General features: G+C 37.7%; 1 protein-coding gene across 1 annotated transcript in view; it reads left to right on the forward strand.

Moving 5' to 3' along the window:
* ACMSD (aminocarboxymuconate semialdehyde decarboxylase) overlaps positions 1-17,417 on the forward strand; it is a 63,532-nt gene that overhangs the window by 34,484 nt on the left and 11,631 nt on the right. The gene's annotated exons all lie outside the window — the stretch shown is intronic.

Raw genomic sequence — 17,417 nt, forward strand, 5'->3', positions numbered from 1 at the left:
TTGTGTACCATGCCCTGAGATTTCTTCCTGGAATAATATGGCTTTTGATTCTCTCATTTAATTAAAACACCAGCATGGTGGTACTTTAAAGCGCACAAGAAAAAGTCTTTCCTCTGATGTAGTCTCCTCGCCAATCTCTCTGTTGGTGGCACATCCACCCTTTAAGTATTCTTTAAAAATGCTAACTCAGCAAGTTCAAGAATTTCTAGGGAAAAGGCCATAGTGAAAAGTCTAAAATATTTTGTATTTCAATTCCATCTTATTACTTACAGATATCTATAGAAGATTTCCACATTTTCCCAAGGGAAAAATCTTTGGGGTTAAAAGTATATAGACATATTTAAAAATCTGCAATATGGTACTTGAGTTTAGACTCTAAGGTTTAAAAAAATCATGTCTAGCAAAAAGAGGCCCATCATTTGAAAGTTGCAAGTAGTGGCTTATCTCCAGAATGGACACTTTATCTCATATTAATGCTGACTGTTTCTCTGGCTTGAGAAAATCACCAGAATATAAATATTAAGCATTTTAGCTTGGTAATCAATTATGTGGCTGAGCTGTGTCTCTGAATTGTTTAGCTTTTGTGTCACCCCTGCAGACATGGATGGTTAGCAATTGGTTGTGACTGTTGATTGTTTTTGGTTTGGATGGAGAGTGATGAGAAGGTATGTAAGCAGAAGACTTCACAGGGCAGAAACTGAAAGAGACTTTGTGGGCTCTGGACATTGAGCAATGGAGGAAAGGAAGAGGGAAAATCATGTGGAATTGGGGGGATGGGCTGTTCTTATTACATCCCATCAAGCCTAGTACCTCCTTAGTATTCTTGGAAATTGAAAACACCAGGAGAAAACACCATTGCCAAATCCAAAGCCCATTTTCTAAGGGATACTATCAGCACCTTCAGCGAGCACCCAGTGCAATACACATTGGCCAGGGGACAGGAGCAGAAGAGGAAAAATATGGCAAACGCTTCATGTTAACCAGTGGATGGACTAGTTGGTGAGCACGTGTGAATATATTCCTATTAGGGACCTCCAGAAAAACTCAGCAGGTACTTTACAAACTTCTTGGTGCTGAGATCTTACATTCAAACTGTGAAAGCTTGAGCTATAATAATTTGGGCATCAAAAGCAAATGTGACTTTATTTTATGTGATCTCATAGGCTGGTGAATCCAGGACATAGAAGCAGTATATATTAATAATTTAGGATTCTTTTTAAAATATTAATACTTCTTCATTCTAGTCATATTCACATTAGCAAATTCTCTTTTAAAAATAATCCCCATATCAGAATGGCTAAGGAAAGTCCTAGCTAGACATCTGGGCTAGAGAGCAACCTGGCCAGATTTGAGCAAAAGGACAGAATGCTGTGGAGGGAGGTCTCTAGAAAGAAAATAATGGGGCTGGGCGCGGTGGCTCACGCCTGTAATCCTAGCACTACGGGAGGCCAAGGCAGGCGGATCACTTGAGGTTAGGAGTTCGAGACCGGCCTGGGCAGCATGGTGAAACTCCGTCTCTACCAAAAAATACAAAAAAAATTAGCTGGGCATGATGGCATGCGCCTATAATCCCAGCTACTCGGGAGGCTGAGGCACAAGAATCGCTTGAACCTGGGAGGCGGAGGTTGTAGTGAGCCGAGATCGCACTATTGCACTCCAGCGTGGGTGACAGAGCGAGACCTTGTCTCCAAAAAAAAAAGAAAGAAAATAATGGAACTGATGAATTATTTGATCTGTCTGAGAGTTTGGAAACAATTATTGCCAGACATTTAACAGATCTGTTGATGCATTAAGAACAAATGCAGGATATATATAGAAAATTAAGCAAATGAAAGAAAAGGAAATAATTAACTCCAAAAAAACAAAAAATCTACATGAGGGCAGATAATCACTGTATATTACTTGACTCAGCAGTGAGCAATATTTGTAGTCATAATAGGGTAAATATTAAGTACTGGTTTAAATGAAAATCATAATTCTATTAAGAAAATAGAGTAAGAAAGAAATTCTCAATGACCATAATGGGAAATCAGTAAATACTCTCTAAAGTTAGCAAACTAAGAAACAATAGTATAAGCTTATTATCTGGGAATATAAAGGTAATTATCAAATGATGCATGCTAAAATGGTAAAAGTGGTTGCCTTAGGGGATAAGAGTTGGGAAAGTGAGCCAGGGTTTCACTCTGTTACCCAGGCTGGAGTGCAATGGCATGATCACAGCTCACTGCAACCTCCACCTCCCAAGCTCAAGCCATCCTCCCACCTCAGCCTCCCAAGTAGCTAGGACTACAGGTACACACCACCACACCCAGCTCTTTTTTTTATTTTTTGTAGAGATAGGTTTTGTGATGTTGCCCAGCAGGTCCTGGACTTAAGTAATCTGCCTGCCTCAACCTCCCAAAGTGCTGGGATTACAGGCATGAGTCACCATGCCTGGCCAAAAAAATGTTTTTAAAAAGCAGCTGCTTTTGATAATAAAGATATTTTAGTAATATTTGATTGTTTACATATAAACTTTACTTTGATAAATATAAATTTTAAATAACATCTTAAGAATATACAGATATATGTCATATATAAAAAACCAAAACCATTATTGAGCACCTACTATTTCTAAAACTCTGTGCTATTTGGTCAGAAAGTATTTAAATGGCATAATCTCTTGGCTTCCTTCCACCTCTAAAATTCTTTTGCTTTTAAATTCTTTGCTTTGATTTTTAAAGACGGATAAAAGAATGCAGGTTATAGATTATCAGTCTAACACTGTGAGAAATACAAAAAAAAGGAAAACTATATTGCCTCCCTATATTAACATGATCACAGAAAATACACTTCACTATTTAAGTGGATAGATTTTTGAGAGGTCGGTCATACGCTCATTATGAGTATATCATAATTTTGGCTAGATCCATTGGTAAACTACTGCTGCATAATTACAGTCATGCATCACTTAACAGTGGAGATATGTTCTGAGAAATGCATCATTAGGCAATGTTGTGGTTGTGCGAACATCACAGTGCCCTTACACAAACTTTTATGGTACAGCCTACTACACACCTAAGCTATATGGTATATAGCCTGGTGCTCCTAGGCTACAAACCGGTACATGTTACTGTACTGAATACTGTAGGCAGCTGTAACCCAATGATACATATTTGTGTAGCTAAACATATCTAAACATAAAAAGGGTACAGTAAAAATAAGATGTAAAAGATTAAAAATGTATAGGGCACTTACCATGAATGGAGCTTGCAAGACTGGAAGTTGCTCTGGGTGAGTCAGTAAGTGAGTAGTGAGTGAATGTGAAGGCCTAAGATACTGCTTTATATTACTGTAGATTTCATAAACACCCTACACTTAAGCTACACTAAATTTTTTTAAAATTTTCTTTCTTCAGTAATAAATTAACTTTAGCTTACTGTAACTTTTTTACTTTATAAACTTTTAAATTTTTTAAACTTTTTGACTCTTAATAACACTCAGCTTAAAATAAGAACACACTATATAGCTGTACAGAAATAGTTTTTCTTTATATCCTGATAAGCTCTCTTATATTAAAGAGAATTTTTTTTTTGCTTTTTAAACTTTTTTGTTAAAAACTAAGACTCAAGTACACACATTAGCCTAGGCCTACACAGGGTAAGGATCATCGTCACTGTCTTTCACCTCCACATCTTTTCCCACTGGAAGGTCTTCGGGGGCAATAACACACCTGGAGCTGTCATCTCCTATGACAATGCCTTCTCCTGGAATACCTCTTGCAGGACTTGCCTCAGGCTGTTTTACAGTTAATTTTTTTTAATAAGTAGAAGGAACACACTCCAAAATAATGATAAAAAGGATAACATAGTAAATACATAAGCCAGTGACATAGTCATTTATATCATTACCAAGTCTTACATACTGTACATCATTATCTGTGCTATACTTTTTTTTCTTTAAGACGGTCTCACTCTATTACTCAGGCTGGAATGCAGTGGCATGATCTCAGCTCACTGCAGCCTCTGCCTCCTGGGTTCAAGCGATTCTTGTGTTTCAACCTCCCAAGTAGCTGGGATTACAGGAATGCACCACCACACCCAGTGTATTTTTAGTAGAGATGGGTTTCACCATGTTAGCCAGGCTGGTCTCAAACTCCTGACTTCGGGTGATCCACCCACCTTGGCCTCCCTAAGTGCTGGGATTACAGGCATGAGCCACTGCGCCCAGCCTATCTGTGCTATACTTTTAATAGGACTGGAAGAGATAGGTTTGTTTACACCAGCATCACCACAAACACTTGAGTAATGCATTGCACATAATAATAATAGTAATAATGCATCACATTATGATGGCTATAATATCACTAAGCAATAGAAACTTTTCAGCTCCATTATAATCTCATGGGACCACCATCACATACGCAGTCTGTCATTGACCAAAACATCATTATGTGATGCATAACTGTAATTACCCCAAAACTTAGTGGCTTAAAACAAGACACATAAACAATAATAAACATTTATTATCTCTCATGGCCTCTACATGTTAGGAATTTAGAAATAGCTTAACTGACCCAAAATCTCTCAAGAGGTGAGACAGGAAAGGTGTCAGTCAGGGCTGTAGTTATCTAAAAGCTTGGCTGGGGCTAAAGGATTTACATTCAAGGTGGATTTTACCCATGAGTGGCATGTCAGTGCTTGGTTTTGGTAGGAGGCCTCAGTTCCTCTCCAGGTGCACCTCTTCACAGCTGCTTGAGTGTCCTCACAACATGGCTGCTGGATGCCCCCAAGAGTGAGTGATCTGAGAAAGAAATGGGGAGAGATGGTAATGGAGACCAGAGGGAGCGAGGGAAGAAGAGGGGGGAAGAAAGAGAAAAAGAGAGAGAGAGAGAGATTGAGCACACACCAGAGAGAAGCTATCCTTTTTATGACCTAGAGTCAGAAGTCATGTAGTATTAATTCCACCACATTTTATTCATTAGAAGCAAGTCATTTAATCTGGCTCACATTCAAGGGGAGTAGAATTAGATCCCACCTTTTGAAGGGAGGGTTATCAAAGGATTTGAAGGTGTATTTTAAAACTACCTCATTCCACTCTCTGGCCACAAATTATTTATATTCCTCCTAAATGCAAAACACCCTCACCCCTACCAAGACTGCCCCAAAAGTCTCATCCATTTATAGCATCACTTTAAAGTCTAGGATTTTGTTGCTTAGATGAACTGCTGGATGAGGCTCCTCATGTATACTTTCTCCAAATCTGAAGAACTGTGAAACGAACAGACAAGTTCCTTTGTTCCTCACACACTCAATGTAAAATGGCGAGACAAGCATAGGATACTTGCTATCCTTTCCATTCCAAAAGGGGAAAACAAGAGCTTCAGAGGAGGTCATTAGCCACCAGCAAGTCTGAAATCCATCAGGCACATATTGGTAGTTCCTTTATTAGAACTCAAAGCATAGAAACCATTCAACATAACTCTTTTTGTTTTGTTTTTGAGACAGGGTTTTGCTCTGTCATCCTGGCTGGAGTGCAGTGGCACCATCTCAGCTCACTGCAACCTCCACTCCCCAGACTCAAGGGATCCTCCAGCCTCAATCCCCTAAGTAGCTGGGATCACAGACACATGCCACCACAGCTGGCTGATTTTTTATATTTTGTAGAGACAGGGTTTTGCCATGTTGCCCAGGCTGGTCTCGAACTCCTGGACTCAACTGAGGACTCCACCCACCTCAGCCTCCCAAAGTGCTGGGATTACAGGTGTGAGCCACTGTGCCAGGCCAATTCAACATAGCTGTTGCTTCTACCTTCTCAGTCGTCTTTCCTTTTCCATAAAAGCCTGTGTTTGTGGCTGAGCAGTTAGTACAGACTGCTTCATGCCTGTACATGTTTTATAGTCCAAAGGTTTACTTTCCTTTTTTATATCTGTTCCTTTCAGTCCAAGCTGGTGGTGCTTCCAATACAATTCCTTTAAAAACCAAATGAGTCTTTCATGAAGGTTTTTATTAGGCAAAAGACTTAGCCACAAATCTCTGAGAAAAGCCCTTCTCTACTTTTGGGTTTCTGCTAAGGTGGCTGAGAGACAACAGCCTTAAGCTTCTGAGAAGCCCTTTTTGTTTGACTGAATGGCTTTTTGAGGCACTTCCTAAATCTTTTGAGGTTATAACAAAGACATTATAGTCACATCTTGGCTTAATTTTTAGACTCTATTTTTCTGATTATGCCCTGGATTTAGTTTTTGCCAGAAATCCATATCTTAACTTTAGCATCATTTGCTATAGGAGAGGCTGGAAATATTCAAACCCAACAATCCCCATAGTACCAGTCCATGGCTCGGGGTGGGGACCCCTGTTGTAGTTGACAGCATTGCTAAATTTTTGCCACCACCATAGCAAGGATCACCCTTCTTCTAGTTTCCAATCACATTTTCCTCATTCTCCTTTAAGCCTTTACTGCAACCCTCTCACAGGCCATTGGGCTTCTAATAAGAGTCTTTACAAGGACCTTTTGTCTTTTATTATTCTCAAAGTCCTTCCAACTTCCTCCTACTAATCAGTTCCAAAGCCACTCCCACATTTTCAGGTTTTTGTTATGGTAGCACCAAATTTCCAGGAACCAAAGTCTGTATTCGTTACATGTTGCTGCATCACAAATTAACCTAAAACTTAGTGGTTTAAAACAAGAATGCATATTTATTATCTCATTCGTTTTCTCTGGGTCAGGAATTCAGGAACCCTCTGGCTTGGCAATTCTGGCTCAGGGTTTCTCTTGAGGTTCAATAAGATGACTGCAGACCACAAATTTCTTCTTTCTTTCCTTCCTTCTTTATTTTGTTTTATTTTATTTACATGCTACTTACACAAACTTAACCCCAAACTCTCCACCAGTTTTGTAACTTTCCTCTCAGTACATTCAGACACATAGACTAACACTAGTCCATTAATTCTGTATTTTTAAAGAAATATCTTCAGGAGCCTTCTGATGCTCTAATTGGGACTGAGTTGCTATTTAAATCTGCTGCACAGCTGTCATCCTGAAATCTCTCTTCACGAGGTATTCTCAATCTCTCTCATTGGATTCCTTGTTTGCTGAATCTCATGATTTTCTCATTTCTTGGATGTACTCCTTCATCTTAGTGGACAACATCCTTCAATAACTTTCAGAGAAGGAAGTATGGGGGATGAAATATTCAAAACCTTGTTTATCTAAAAATGTCTGTATTCATCCTTCACAATGAGCTAATTATTTGGCTAGGTAATAATTCTAGCTTGGAAGTCGTTTTTTCCCCTCAGAATTTTAAAGTCATTGTTTCATTGTGTTCTGGCTTTTAGAGGTGCTGTTGGGTAATGTAATGACATCCTAATTTTTGAAATTTGTGTAAAACCTGCTTCTCTCTCCTCCTTACCACAACTTCAAAGAGTCTAAGAATTTCTTTTTGTCCTGAAATTTCACAATGATACTACTTGATATAGGTCTATTTTCACCCATTTACCCTAGTCATTTGGTGGATCCTTTCATTCTGTAAATTTTCTTAAATTATGTGTTAATGATTTCCTTCCCTCTTCTTTTTCTCTCTAGAATTCCTATTGTTCTAAAGTGGAACCTATTTTTGTTTTCTGTCTTATATACCACCTCTTTGAACTTTTGTTTTACTTTCTGGGAGATTTTTTTCAACTTTATTTAAAAAGCCTTCTATTTAGTTGGTCTCTTAATTTCCAAAAGCTTATTATTTTTCTTGTTCTCTGAATTTTTTTTAATATCCTGTTCTTATTGGGTGGATGCAATACCTTTTCTTATCTCTCTGAATATACTAAGAATTTTAGGAAGTTTAATTATCCCTGCAAGTCTTCCTCCAGGTGGCTTTTTTGTCTGTTTTTTAAAGTCTCAGTCTTTCATATTAAATGCTTTCCTCATGTGTCTATACTTTTTGAGCATGTACAATGTTTTAGTAGCTGACTCTTGGAGTTGTTAGGGCAAGACAGAGGTAATAATTGCACAGCATTGTGAATGTGCTCTATGCCGATGAAGTGTACATTTTAAATAGTTAATTTTGTGTTATGTGAATTTCACCTCAATTTTTTTAAGGGGCCTGTTTCTGCAAGCTAGACTTTCTGCCACCCCAACCAAAATATCTATTCATATGTTATTCACTTTATTTATTTATTTAGAGACAAAGTATCACTCTGTCACCCAGGCTGGAGTGCAGTGGCATGATCTCAGCTCACCACATCTTCTGCCTCCCGATTCAAGCAATTCTTGTGCCTCTCAGCCTCCTGAGTAGCTGGGATTACAGGCATGAGCCAGAACACCTGGCTAATTTTTGTATTTTTAGTAGAGACATGGTTTCACCATGTTGGCCAGGCTGGTCTCAAACTCCTGACCTCAGGTGATCCGCCTGCCTCAGCCTCCCAAAGTTCCGGGATTACAGGCATGCACCACTGCACCTGGCCCTTTTCTTTATTTTTAATGGAGAATCCCGAAATTCTTGTTCTGTAAAATAGAAAGTATTTTTATTATGTAGTAAAAGAAATGGTTCACTTTTAGGAGCAACACTGTCAGTTTTTACAACAATAAGCAGAAATATGATCTTGTCTTGGGCATTTGATCTGTGAGTAAGAAGATGAACCTAAGCTGGACATCACTCAGGCCCAATGGATAAAGCTTCACCATCCCCTTTCTGTACCTCTACATCTTTCATATTCAGGACTACTGTATTCAAGGGGTTCTGAAGGGCTAGGATGATCCAGAAGCACTGAAAAGTGATTTATCATTAAAGAAAGATTTGAATATACCCAGAGCTATTGTAGGCAGCAGACCATATCATACATATTAGAAATATTTCCAACATGGCTTAAAACAAAAAGAGTTTCTCAGGCTGGTCATAAACCTAACACTTTTGAAGGCCGAGATGGGAGGATCACTTGAGGCCAGGAGTTCAAGACCAGCCTGCCCAACATGGTGAAACCCTGTCTCTACTAAAAATACAAAAAAAAAAAATTAGCCGGATTATGCCTGCAATCCCAGCACTTTGTGAGGCTGAGGCGGTTGGATCACTTGAGGTCAGGAGTTTGAGACCAACCTAGCCAACATGGTGAAACCCCATCTCTACTAAAAATACAGAAAGTAGCCAGGCGTGGTGACGGGCACCTGTAATCCCAGCTACTCAGGAGGCTGAGGCACGAGAATCACTTGAACCTGGGAGGTGGAGGTTGCAGTGAGCCAAAATTGCACCACTGTACTCCAGCCTGAGAGGCACAGTGAGACTTGGTCTCAAAACAAACAAAAAAAGGTGGGGGATGGTACCTGCCTAATTCCCACCTAACTTGACATTTAAATTTGTTTGAATACTTTGGCTTCCAAGTATTTTGGTTACAAGATATTTTCCTGTGTACTGGAATCCTCAATAGAGTAAAAATACTTTTTTGAGGCCTGTAAGCTTCCTTTCTGTCTTCTCAGGAAGTTGTGGTAAGTGAGAGAGTTCAAGTCCTGGCTCTACTACTAGTTAGGTGGTGACCAAATATCAAGTCACTTACCCTTCTCAGCCTCAGCTTCTACAACTGTAAAATGGGGATGATAACCAAGCAGAGTTGGTGTGAAGAGTTAATATAATACTATGCCAAAGGACTGTACAAATGTCAAGAGATTTTCATTACCTACTCCAGCGCTTTACAAATAGTAGGTGTTAAGTTAATGTTTGTTTAATTGAATTGTATAATGATCTTGGGAATATAAAGCTAATTTTACTTTGCATTGATTGAATTAAATCAGGCTCTTTCTCTAGGAAATTATGTCTCAGGGAACAAACTAAACCTCTGGTATGCTAGAATTTTTGGAGTAAGTTATGTTATGACAGAGTATGCTGTATTTACTGCAAATGCTACTAATGAGATATGCTAATGGGAAGATAATTAAGTGTTCCTTTTCCAGAAGAAAAAATGAAACTTTCTCCCACGATTAGAACCATTTTGTAAGCCACATCTTTGTGTTTGCAGAACTCCCTAAAAATGTGAAAAAGTTCATGCATCCCAGCAGGTGAGAAGTTTATTTCTTTTCCCTGACAGGAATATTAATCACTATTATTATCAGCTCAGTAAGTCCTTGACCTCATAGGGAGATGTGTGCAGCTGCTGGCTTTGGAGAGGGAAATGTATGTTGGAGCAAAGTGTTGATATCCACTGCTTTACTGCCTAATACGGAAAGCCAGCACCTGTCCAGAAGGTAGAATTTCAGGATTCCAGATGAGGCAGCCATGGTACCTAAAATGCCCATCATTAGAATTATTCCTTGGGGTTTAATACAGGCTTTAGAAATGCCCTACTAAAATGGAGATGTTGTCAAATGCTACATTAGCACAGATATCTTTAAAAACTGGTGCATGATCATGGCGGATACCAAGGGAATAGGATCTTGGATCACAGACAAAAAGACAGAAGAAATTTCAGCTTTTGGGAGGCCAAGATCAGATACGTTATGGTTAGGTTAGATATCTTAGGTTAGGAAACCTAAGATGTGAGGAGAGCTTTGGGTATCCCAAGGAGCTAAGGTTGATGGAAATGGAGGCAACAGTCATCCAAGGCCATATCATATGACTCCTTAACCCAGGATTCCTCATGTAATTCATTTAAAACATAATCAATTTGCAGTTATGAAATAACAGGTGATAGAACTAGCAATAGAAAAAGTCATTTTTTTAGAGACAAGTTTTCACTCTGTCGCCCAGGCTGGGGTACAATGGTGCGATCATAGCTCACTGCAGCCTTGAACTCCTGGAATCAAGTGATCCTCCCACCACAGCCTCCTGAGGAGCTGGGACACAGGTACCATGGCTGGCTAAATTTTTGATTTTGTAGAGACAGGGTCTCACCATGTTGCCCAGACTGGTCAACACAGGTTGCTTCTGGCTGAAAGTGATCCCCCCCACCTCAGCCTTCCAGAGTGCTACAATTACAGGTGTGAGCCACTACACCCAGCCAAAAAAGTATTTTAACCCAAGTATTTATTAGGCATCAATCAACAGGAGACTGGCATTACTCAATAGAGTATGTGACCTTCATCCTACAGGATCATATAACTCTTGAAGAATCTCTTCCCTCCCATTTTTTCTTGCTATTATCTCTTCTCCCTCTGAACAAGAAACTCAATAAAAATTTCATTTCCAATTTTGTATGCCTATTGCTTTCTCTCTTGCGAAATTACTGACAAGTCAGAAATGGTCAAAGATTTACCAGAAGTTTCAATGAGATGTACAGATAGATAACAGGTATGAAAAATGAAAAATTCTCAAGCCAAATACAAGTACATACAATTATCTACTTGTACATAATTACAAGTAGATAATTAACCTCCTACAGGGAGGAGTTGTGAACAATAGTTACTAAATAATAATTCAACATTGCCAAACTCTGAGTGCGATATTCTGCAATGGGCATCCAAAATCAAGTTAGGAAGGAAAGCAGGGAAGTGCCTTAACCAGAAGGACAAATTGCAGAAGGGTGATTTTCATTTCTGCTTCAGAATTATTTGCTTTCTCCATATTAAAATGGAATATACCCCCTTTTAAAATATATTTATATCCAAGAAGGCCATAATACTGGAAATGGAAGAATTCCTGACTAGAAGGCAAAATTAATTTCTAGACTTCATTTTCATGTTAATGTAGTTGACAAATGTAGTGAAAGCAAGGGACTTTTAAATATTATGTTGTTTTTTGGAATTGTAAACAGCTTTAGCAAGAGGAGTTTAGAAATAAGGACAAATGACCTCCAGTGAATACCAAGCAGACAGTTCAGAATGACATCAGCTGTTGCCATAGTTGTAAGTAGACATAACTTTGGGACTTTAGGACTTTTATCAGCAGGTGTATTTGTTTGGTTTCATACAGCAATGAGTACAGAAATCTAAAAATAAGACTTGTTAGTCTACCATGGCCTTCCTCTAAACTGTATTATATACTTTCCCATATTATTTCATATAAATGTATTTATAAAACCTAGGAAAATCTTTTTTGGGGGGTAGAAATCAAAGTGTCATTTATCCTCAAATAGCTCAAATTTAGAGTATTTAAAATATATTTAATATTTCAGGCCTAGGCCAGGCACAGTGGCTCACGCCAGTAATCCTAGCACTTTGGGAGGTTGAGGTGGGTGGATCACTTGAGCTCAGGAGTTTGAGACCAGCCTGGCCAACATGGTGAAACCCTGTCTCTACAGAAAATTCAAAAATTAGCCAGGCGTGGTGGTGCGCACCTGTAGTCCCAGCTACTTGGGAGGATGAGGTGAGAGGATCACTTGAGCCTCAGAGGCAGAAGTTGCAGTGAGCAGAGATCACGCCACTGCACTCCAGCCTGGGTGATGGAGCGAGACTTTGTCCCAAAAAATATATACATATATAATTTATATATATAATACATATGTAAATATATATAATATATAAATATATATAAAACTTATATATTATATATGTAATATTTTTTTCAGGTCTAGTTACAGTCAGACTTCATCTTTCATATATTCAAGCATTCATTCCTTCAACACACACATTTGTTAAAGTAACTCTCATATTGATTATGAGCATGTATCAGAGTTTTCTTCTAAACTTGAATCAAAATAAGAAACATTCTCAAAAGTCCAATTCAAAGAATCCTTCTTACAAACACATTTTATAGAGAAAAAATCAGCAGATAAATTATTAAACTAGATTTTTTTAAAGAAGGAAAATAATATCTCGTTAAGGATGACAGCCTCTTTGCCTTATTGGTTAAAGGTCTTAAACTAGTTTCAAGAGTAATAATCAGTCGAGTGGGTTTCCCGAGAGGGTCTTTTAAGCTCTTTACTCTATTAGAAAATTGCTCAAGTATTTTATCAGGAAAAGAATTATTTCCCGAGGAAAAGCAGCTAGTCACATCAGACCACAAAGTTCTGCCCCCACAAAGGTTTGGGACCCCTTTATTTCTCACATTTATTGGGGGCTGCTTATGCCATGCTAAAGAACTTGAGCTTTACCTTCTAGGCAATGGAAAACTATTGACAGGGTTTAAGCAGAGATATGCCATGATCAAATTTGTATTTTTAAAAGACCATTTTCTCCACTATTTAGTATTGACTGAAGTGGATGAGACTGGAATTCCAGGAATAGGATGGCCTTAACTTTTGAAAATCAGTGTAATTCACCATATTCATGAAATAAATAGTATGATCATTTTATACATGAATAAAAAGTACTTGGCAAAATTCATTACCCATTCATGAATTTTTTTATTTATTTATTTTTTTTTTTGGCAGAGTCTCGCTCTGTCGCCCGGGCTGGAGTGCAGTGGCGCCATCTTGGCTCACTACAAGCTCCGCCTCCCGGGTTCACGCCATTCTCCTGCCTCAGCCTCTCGACTAGCTGGGACTACAGGTGCCCGCCAACACGCCCGGCTAATTTTTTGTATTTTTAGTAGAGACGGGGTTTCACCGCGTTAGTCAGGATGGTCTCGATCTCCTGACCTCGTGATCTGCCCGCCTCAGCCTCCCAAAAGTGCTGGGATTACAGGCGTGAGCCACTGCGCCCGGCCCATGATTTTTAATAAAACAAAACTCAGCAACTAAGAATAGAAAAGAACTTCCTCAATCTGATAGAGATTGTCATTAAAAAAATCATAGCTATCCCTATACATAATAGTGAAATATTAAACACCTTCTCCCTAAGATGGGGAGAGAGGTAAAGATGTCCACCCTCACGCCTTCCAATCAACAATGCACTGGCAATCCTACCCAGTACAAGAAAACAAGAAAAAGTAAAAAGGCATACATATTGGTGAAAGAAGTAAATAGTCTCTTTGGCAGATGACATGACATAATTGTTTATGTAATAAATTTTAAGGACCCTACAAAGCAATTACTGGAACTAGTAAGTGGCTTTAACAAGATTGCAGGACATAACGGCAATATTTTAAAAATCAGTTGTATTTTTATATACTAGCAGCAAGCAATTATAAATTAAACTTTTAAACAATTCAATTTATAATAGTGTTTTAAAAACTAAAATACTCAGAAATAAACTGAAATGATGTGTAAGACCTCTACACTGAATACTATAAAATATTGCTAAGAGCAATTTTTAAAAATCTAAATAAATGGAAAGTTCTATCATGTTTATGGATCAGAGAACTCTACGATGTTAAGATATCAATTCTCCTCACATTGATCTATAGAGTCAATGTAATCCAAGCTAAATCTAAAAATCTAAAATGTATACCGATATACAAAGGACTAGAAGAGCCAAAATAATCTTGAAAAAGAAAAATAAGTTTAAAACTTGCATTAACTGACCTCAAGGGTTACTACAGAACAACAGCAATCAAGACAGTGTGATATTGGCATAAGGAAAGACAAGTAGATTAATGGAATAAACTAAAGAATCCAGATATATATCCATTCTTTTTCTTTCTTTCTTTCTTTCTGAGACGGGGTCTCACTCTGTCACCCAGGCTGGAGTGCAGTGGCACGATCTCTGCTCACTGCAACCTGTGCCTCCCAGGTTCAAGTGATTCTCCTGCCTCAGCCTCCCAAGTAGCTGGGATTACAGGCACGCACCACCATACCTGGCTAATTTTTGTATTTTGGGTAGAGATGGGGTTTCACCATGTTGCCCAGGCTGGTCTTGAATTCCTGGCTTCAAGTTATCCTCCCACCTTGGCCTCCCAAAGTGCTGGGATTAGTTATGAGCCACCGTGTGCAGCCCAGAAATATATTCATCCTTATATGGTCAATTAATTCTTGACAGAGGCACGAAAGCAATTACGTGGGGAAAGGAAAGCCTTTTCACAAATGGTGCTGAAACAAGAATCCATCATATGGGGGGAAATGAACCCTGACCCTATCTCATACCAGCCATACACAAAACTTAATTTGAGCAAGATTATACAACTAAACAAAAAAGCTAAAACAGTAAAGCTTCAAGAAGAAAATATAGAAGAATATCTCTTCAACCTGGAAGCAGGCAAAAATTTCTTGAACAAGATGCAGAAAGCAATAACCATAAAGAAGAATTTGACAAATTAGACTTCATCACATTACACACTTTAGCTCATCCTAAGACAACATTAGTAACATGAATAAGTAAGCCACAGAATGGTAGAAAATGTTCATAAAGCATATATATGACAAAGGACTTATATCCAAAATTTATAAAGAACTACTAAAACTCATGATGAAAAGTCCAACAATCCTATTTAAAAGTGGGCAAAAGGCTTAAATGGCCACTCCCCAAAAGAAGATAACAATTAGCCAATAAACATATTTAAAGGTGCTCAACATCATTAGTTCATCAGAAAAATGCAATTTAAACTATGATGAGAAAACACTGCACATCCACTGAATAGCCAAAAACAAAAAAGACTGAGAACTCAACTATGAGCAAGGATGTAAAACAACTAGAATTTTCACACATTGTTAGTAGAATATACTCCTATCCTATGACCCAACAGTTTTACTCCTAGGTATTTACCTAAGAGAACTGAAAATACATATCCACACACAAAAATACAACTTGTATAAAAAAGTTCTTGGCAGCTTTATTCCACATAGCCAAAAACTGGAAAAAGTGTTAAATGTCCATCTACAGAAGCATGGATAAACAAATTACCATATATTTGACACAATGGAATACTACTCAGCAAAAAACAACAAAACAGAAAAGAAAAAAATAATTTGCTGATACACACTACAACATAGATAACTCTTACAAAAGGCTGAATGAATGAAGCTGGTTCCCAGAGAGTGTATACTGTATGACTCCATTCATATGAAGTTCTTGAAGAGGCAAAACTAGTCTATGGTGAATACAAAAGACAAGTTATTACCTTTAGTGGGAGAATTGAGAGGAGAGAATGACCAAGAAGGAGCATGAGGGAGCTTTGTGGGGTGATTGAAAATGTGCTGTATTTTGATAGGAATGTGGGCAATGCCAGTGTATTCTTTGTCAAAAATGAGCAAATTCATCACTCAAGAATTTGTGTTTTACTCTATGTAACTATTACTTTAAAAAAAGACATTGAATGCTAGCTAGTAGATTTGCTTTTTGCAGTGGTGTGGGTTAACAATTCTGAAAATACTTCATGTGCATTCTAGGCTCATGCAAATGAAGAAACAACATGAGTAAAATGGCAGGTGTCTCACTGTTGGATAAGGTAATTAGAAATATGAAGAGTGGGAAGAAGATGAGGAGGTACCCTGTAGTGTTTGGATTGAAAATGGATATATTGGTATAATACATGGTTTTTAATATAGAAAGATATGGAAATATAGATATGTGTGTGTGAGGCAGGTATTTCCACATCAGTAGCAGTTAGTTATCACTTACAGCGCCCAGATCTTGGTTTCTAGTTACCATTTTCCATCAAAGGAAGCTAGTCTGCTTGGAGAAAAGGCTGTTTCCAAGACAGAGAAAGTATAAAGTGAGCTAGAACATTTTGTACCTGAAAGTAAGGAAGTACGGTCAGCCCTCTGTATTCACAGGTTCCACATCCACAGATTCAACCAACCGAATTGTCCAACAGGTCAAAAATAGTTTTAAAGATAAAATAAAATAACACAATAACAAATACAAATATAAAGAATAATACAGTATAACAATTATTTACATAGCAACATTGTATTAGGTAATATAAGTAAAGAGATGATTTAAAGTATACAGGAAGATGTGCATAGGTTATATGCAAATACTACATCATTTTATATACAGGACTTGAGCATCTGAAGACTTTGGTCTTGAGGGATAACTGTACTCAAAGAATGGTGGGGAAATAGCATAAGGATACAGGAGTCAACTTGAAGAGGTGATTCACATTGAGCAAACCTGAGATGATCTGGCTATCAAAATAAACAGTGATAATAATGGATTATAACCAACTGGATAAAGTTAAGTCCATGAGTCCAAAATGATATAAATAAAAAGAATGAATATATTAATAAATAGGTGAACATATATATTTAATTTACATAAATTAATGTGTTTGTATATATGAAGAAATCTCTTCTTTATAATGAATATAGAAATAACAATAGTTAGAAAATTATTACTGAATGATAATACCAGTGGATGAAAGTTGGAAAAGGAACAAGATATTTACATGATCTCAAAGTGGCTCCCCACAAATTGCTTATTAATCATGAAGAGAAAAAATAGTGATTTCACATTAGAGAAACCCAGCAAACACCAACTTAACTAAATAATCAAAATTACCAATACTAAGACAAACTGATATCATATGCCCTGATATAATGCACTGAATAAGACTCAATATCATTTCTGTAGTATTCCTATCCCAAATGCGTAATTTGTTTACAATCACAAGGAAACATCAGACAAACACAAACTGAGGACATTCTATAAAATAACTAATCTACAATCTTCAAAAATATCCCAGATGAAGAGTGACAAAAAAGGCCAAC

Source organism: Pongo abelii, chromosome 11 (genome assembly GCF_028885655.2).
Source record: "Pongo abelii isolate AG06213 chromosome 11, NHGRI_mPonAbe1-v2.0_pri, whole genome shotgun sequence".
NCBI lineage: Eukaryota > Metazoa > Chordata > Mammalia > Primates > Hominidae > Pongo > Pongo abelii.